Raw genomic sequence first — 6,783 nt, 5'->3', positions numbered from 1 at the left:
TCTGAAGGAGATGCTCCAGAGGGCGGACGAGCGGAGCAGACAACCAGAGCTGTGCCCGTCCCAGAAGATCGGCTGCTCGGTCAGTGAAAACAGCCTGTGGACCATGGGCAGAGAGTGGGAGGGCGAGGAAGTTCAAAGGGAGGAACAGGAAGGGAAGGAGAAAGAAAAAGAGGAGGAGGTCGAGGTGAGAGGACAAGCTGATGGAGGAAGAACCTTGAAATCTAGAACTACAGGTGAGTATGAGCTTAATGGTCATGTAAATAATGATCATTCAAAAAAAAATCCAGATTCATTTGATGACTAAGTGGTTGCATTTTTTTGTGTTTATGGGATAAAATAGGCTCATCAGATTATCTCAGTGTAAATTGGATGACATAACGAGTTGATGGAGACAGACAGATGGAGGAAAACAGACACAAATATTATTCTTGAATAGAAAGTGATAATCTCTTCCAAAAGGGATCAAAAAATTTAAACTCGTTTTTTGAGACAATGTAAATGGAACAAGACGCATAGAGATGGAGGACGAGCATGAGTCACAGAATAGGATGATTCGTGATGTGATGGATAAGTGATGACGAGGGGATGAACAGTGGGTGAGTTCTGATGGGGGAGGAAAAGGAGACGGTAGAAGCTGGAGAGGGAACATGAGCAAGTGGGAGAGCAGGAGGGACAAAGAGAGGGAGTGGGTCGGAGGTAATGTAAGGATAAAAAGGAGGCTGGAAACTTTCCAACGTATTTCCTCCAATGTTTATCTGAAAAGTGATGTCATCACTCTCTACTCAATTATTCATCCAGTTTATAGAGGGAGGAGAGGGGGGTCGATCGGGGGACCCACTGAGTTCTCTATCTTCCTTCTTTCTCCCTCCAGCTCCTTTGTGATATCTTTCTATCTGTAAAATGTTAAACGCCTTCCCTTTCTCTTTTTAAAAATCTAATCAGCTTGGGTTGTGTATATGCTGCTCTCTTACTGTGGATGCCGTCTCCTCACCCCCACCCATGCTCCCTGGAGTGGCACAGATAGCTCCGATCAAGTTACTCGTCTCATACAGTGCTGCAGTGGGCTGCACAGAAACCAAGGATCACATTATCAGAGGCAGGATACGGTGGGATGGAGGTTCATTATAAAACTGTTCAACTTCTCTTAGCCCCAATCTGCTTGTTATTCTCTGAGAGAAATGTTTTCTGTGCCAGTTTTATCATTACCTTGGCAATATGTTTTTCTGAGTACTAAAAATGTAATTATATGTGAGTTATGTGTTGTGATAGCTTCAACAACATGATAGCAATTATGAGGTTTTTTTTTTTTTATTTCAATAAAAAACAATCAAACTAACAAGCAGCCAGGGGGACAACTGCAGGTGAGGAAAGATAAATAAACTAGAATCACCCTCAGAAGAGCAACTTCCTCCACCAGGCCCCTAAATTCAATCAAGCGGCACCAAGTATCACACACACAAAGATATCACTCCCCTAAATTTGTCAGATTTTTTCACCTAGATCCATGAATACTCTCTAGGAAATTGATGTGAATAACCCCTAACCCTAACCCTAAAAAACCTTCATATCTCACGATGGTATAGAACAAAAGGGAGGCATAAAAATCCTGGATCCGCCCACTGATCTAGATGTGCAACAATTTATGGGTTAATATAAATTTAACAGGTTTTTTCCTGACCCACACCACATCCTTCCACCAGGTTTTATTGTAATCTATTCCACAGTTTATTTTCTAATGCTGCTAACCAATAGACAAACAAATACCAATAAAAACATAACCTCATGTCTTATGTAGTCAAATAAATAAATAAATTAGTAAGTTAGTGAAAAGTTCATGAAATAAACACTTTATAGGCTACATATATTTACTGTTTTTACAGCCTTCTTGTTGTTAGAAGATATTAATACTTTTCTAATACTTTTAAAATGTTTTATTGGAAACAGACTGGAAATATAACATGTTCTCAGAATAAAGTTAAAAAAAAACTTTGCACCAACATAACAAGGTGCAGTGGCCAATGGCAAGAAAAGGTGTGTACCCCTTTAAGAACCATGGGGGCGGATTTTAGTACACGGACCAATGGCTGAGAGGCAGTGTAGGACAAACAGGAAGTAGCATGTGTTGGTGACAGCTCAGGAACAGACCAGTGTGAAACAGGTAGGACTGTTTTCCTACTCGTTCTCCTGCGTGTGGCTCAGCTGCAGCTCGCAGGTCATCAGGTGAGGTGAGGGAACCTGTGTGTCAGGGACAGGAGGGGGGGGGGGGGCAGGGACACAGTGATGGAACAGCAGGGGACAGGAGACGTGTGTCTGTCTGTCCACTGACTCAGCATTACACTGTGGACTGTAGGAGACGGGAGGGAGGGGGGTGGGGGGGAGTGAGAGGGACGGAGGCAGAGAGAGATAGAAAGCAAAAGCAGAGGGAGGGAGTATGAGCAGAAGGAGAGGGGAGAGGTAGAAAGCAAAGTAGAGAAGGAGTGAGAGGGGTGGAGGGAGGGAGGGAGAGGTAGGAAGCAAAAGCAGAGGGAGGGAGGGGGGAGCAGAAGGAGAGGGGAGAGGTAGAAAGCAAAGTAGAGGAGAGTGATAGAGACGGGTGGAGGGAGATAGAGGTAGAAAGCAAAAGTTAGAGTGAGTGAGAGAGAGAGGGAGCGAGGGAGAGGTAGGAAGCAAAAGTAGAGGATAGGAAGAGATAGAGAGGGAGAGGTAGAAAGCAAAAATAGAGGAGAGAGAGAGAGAAAGCAAAATCAGAGGAGAAGGAGTGAGAGAGAGAGAGGTAGAAAACAAAAGCAGAGGACAGGAAGAGAGGTATAGAGGGAGGAAGGGAGCAAGTGAGGGAGGGGTAGGTAGAGAGAGGGAAAGAGAGAGGGAGGGAGAGAGAGAGAGAGAAAGGGATAGAGGGAGAGGTTTGAAGCAAAAGAGGTTGGAAGCAAAAGCAGGGGACAGGAAGAGATAGAGATGGAGAGGTAGAAAGCAAAAGTAGAGGAGAAGGAGAGGGAGCGAGGGAGAGGTAGAAAGCAAAAGCAGAGGACAGGAAGAGAGAGGTATAGAGGGAGGAAGAGAGCAAGTGAGGGAGAGGTAGGAAGTGAGAGGAAAAGAGAGAGGGAGGGAGGGTGGAAGCAAAAGCAGAGGACAGGAAGAGAGAGGTATAGAGGGAGGAAGAGAGCAAGTGAGGGAGAGGTAGGAAGAGAGAGGGAGGGAGAGGATGAGAGAGAGAGAGCAAGGGATAGAGGGAGAGGTTGGAAGCAAAAGCAGAGGACAGGAAGAGAGAGGGAGAGGGAGAGAAGGTGATCCAGAGGTGAGGAGGGTGACCACTGCAGTAAAGCACTAAACATCTGGCCCTCACTGTCTTCATCTAAAATGAAAGTATGGAAGAGAAAGCGAGAGCAGCTGCCGTCAAATAAAACTCGGAGCGTTCACCTCTAATAAAACTTAACTCTGTGTGATGGATGTTTTAACTGCAGCCGACGAGCTGCTGATCGGCTGTTCCCTCTTTATCTCGCTGCCGCTCTTTAACGGCAGCGGCTTCTCAGTGGAGTTCAAAAATCAACTCCACTGTTTGACTTGTGAAGACGCCGTGTCATGTGACGTGATGACGATTCATGACTGTGCATTTTTCTCTCGACTGACACTAACATTTTCTGCATCTCTCTCTCCTTCCCACTTCTTTTTCCAACATCTTTTGGTCTTACTCTCCTCTTCCTTTATTTTTCTCACCTTTCCATCCCCATTCTGTTGTTTCAATCGTTTGTCCACGGTTCTGCTTCGCTCCCTCATACCGCTCCGCTTGCCCGCCCCCCCCCCTCTCCCTCTCCCTCTCCCTCTGCACCGCTGCACCTTAAAACTTGTGGCCTTTTTACCTCATGAGAAGTTTCCTCCCCCCCACTCTCCCTAGTCCAGGCCTCCCAACCCTACTTCCTGCACACCGCCCTCCCTTCCTACCGCCCAGGCTTCTGTAACTCCCAGCCCACCTCAGACCCCCGGCCCCAGCACCACGTGGGCAGGGAGTCCTCAGACACACAGTGGCCCCCCGCGGCCGGTGCTGCCCGTGCCTACAGAGTCGATTCCAGCACTGATACCAGCTCTGTGTTTGACTACAACTCCCTGGCTGCTGCAGCTGGAGACTTTCCTCCAGATTATGAGAACATCAATAATAAAAACACACACTCGGTGCACCGGTCCATCAGCGACTCTAAAACTGACGACAGGGAGTTTGACTCTATTTGTAATTTTGACTCCCTCTACAGTAGTGAGTCAGAACAGAGGAAGTACACGCACACCAAGTCACCTGTGGGTGGCAGCACTGAGTTCTCCGGCTGCACCACTCCCTATAAGAACATAGATGTCATGATGACGTATTCCACCGGCCTCGGTGCTGTGGATGTGCGCTCGACCGCCTGCCACGGCAGCGACCGGGCCCGGACCTCCAGAGAGCTGCCTCCTCTCCCCACCTATTACCTGTACCACCCCAAGAACTGCCCCCTGCACAGGGGGGCCCCTCCCCGCCTCTCCCCTATCGGAGCCCTGTCCCCGCCGCAGCGCCCCGGAGCGCCCCCCCCAGGCACCTCGGGCTCTTGCCTCAGCTCACCGCTTTTCCCCCGCTCGCACACCTTGCCCGCCCTCGCTGCTCCCCTCTACTATCCCAACCTCTACCCTCCTATACCCCCCAAGGCGCCTCCCTTACCCCCCAAACTCTTCCAGGCACCTCCGCAGTCACGTGTGGCGAGTAAGATTTCTCTCTCTCTCTGCTCTCCCCCTACATTTTACACACTCTCTCTCTTTTATCTGACATCTTGCTTGCATGTCTGTCTGTCTGTCTGTCTGTCTGTCTGTCTGTCTGTCTGTCCTTCTCGCTCTCTCTGTCTCTCTCTGTCTCTCTCTCTCTCTCTCTCTTCTGCCTGTCTGTCTCTGTCAGTGGTCTCCGCTCTGGATATGGTGGCCCTCACACCTTTGCCACCTTTTTAACCCCCAGGGGGATTTAGCAGATTTGAAAAGACTTGGTAACTCAAGCTGTCAACTGATACTTCTTATCTCCACTGTCCTTTCAAATCTGCAAACTTCATCCAGAAGAAAAACAGCTCTCTCTCTCTCTCTCTCTCTCTCTCTCTCTCTCTCTCTCTCTCTCTCTCTCTCTCTCTCTCTCTCCCTCCCCCCCCTCTATCTCTCTCTGTCTCTGTTGGTGTTGACCTGTCTGTCTCCATGTGTTTTTTTGTTTTTGCACGTTGTGTTGAAATGGACTCACACATTTCATGCAAACAAACCAAGTAGCTGGTGGGTGATGCTGTCATGTAAATGATTTTAATCGAACATATACCTTTTTTTATCTTTGCGTGTGGCAATATCCCATCTAAGCACAGCATCCTGTTCATTATATGAATGTGAGCATTACGTAACTGGTTTATATAACTCCATTTATATAAATATGTGGACAACACTCGTCCTTTATTTGATCTTACATGACTCTTGTAGCAGGTCACACAGTTATTTCCCTTCTACCTCAGCAGTTTCTCCTGTGTGTGCTTTTATAAGGTTTGTGTTTGTGTGAGTGGAGGTAAAGCACACGGTTGTGTTTATCCCGGATGCAGACGAGAAGTTGATTTCACGGCTCCAGATGTTGAATGCTCGCCACAGTGAAAGCATTATTTACAGAATGCGCTCACACACTATTTGTCGTCAGTGCGAACCATCTGCTTCTATCGGCCTTTATCCAATTGCTTCTCCACTGCTTAATTGCTTTTACTAACAACACTGATATTTCATTTACGCTTTTTTGTCTGTGGTGATTCATTTTGGTTCCGTTGATTTTGGAGTTTTTGCTCATGATCGCGCCGTAAGTAATTTTTCTTTCCCTGTCAGCTGTTCGCAGTGTCTCGTTCGCCGGCTCCGTACAGAGGGCAGACACGTCCTGGATGGGCGAAGATGTGCAGATTCCGATGAGAGGTCTTGGCCTGTCCTCTCTGTGCCTGCAGGAGAAGAAAGGTGTGGTTTGTCCTCTGCTCAGCTGTGCATCTGTTTTCTTTGACCCAGCAATGACTTTCTATGTTTAACTGTAAACCATTGTTCTTCTTCCAGCTCTGGTCAGTGCGGTCAGTGTGGCAGTGGAAGCTATTTTGGCCCAGTTCAGTTCCTCTCGGACTGTGGTTCAGAAGGTCAGTCACTGCCAAAGTCACTGCTGATTTTTTTGTTTTTTTTCAGTTAGAATGACTGAATTTGGTTGTATTTTGTTTCACGTGAGGACATTCTTTGTTGGGATTTAGTATTACGGCCAAATTGAAGGAAAACAATTCTGGGACTTCGAGAATAAAGGCAGAATTAATTTCATTGCTTCCTGACAAACTAAACCCCTTTGAAAACCACGTAGATAAACAATAAACAATGATAAACTCACTGTCGACCACTATCAAACATTTCCTTCTCTGTAAAAATTTCTGTGTGGTGCTGATGTTCCAAATTATAAAGTATTTTGTTATTTGAGAAACCTTGATTGAAGTATAACTCAACAAGAGGCTCCATATTCCCTATTTTGGCACAGGTGACTTATTGATCTTTTAAACTTCTGATATTTCACTTCTAAAATGGCATGAGGTCTAAAATAATGACTTAATTCTTATAGTATTGACTGTATCCTCATAATATTAGAACTTTATTTTTATGAAATAAAAAATGTATTTGTAAAGTTATGACTTTCCTATCACAAAATTACTGAGTACTCCTTGATTCTGACTATTTTTTGAATAATATTACAACTTTATTGGCACAATATTTCTACTTTATTAGTATACACCT

This window comes from Limanda limanda, chromosome 11 (genome assembly GCF_963576545.1).
Source record: "Limanda limanda chromosome 11, fLimLim1.1, whole genome shotgun sequence".
In the NCBI taxonomy this organism is placed as follows: Eukaryota; Metazoa; Chordata; class Actinopteri; order Pleuronectiformes; family Pleuronectidae; genus Limanda; species Limanda limanda.
Note: the sequence above shows the minus strand (reverse complement) of the source record.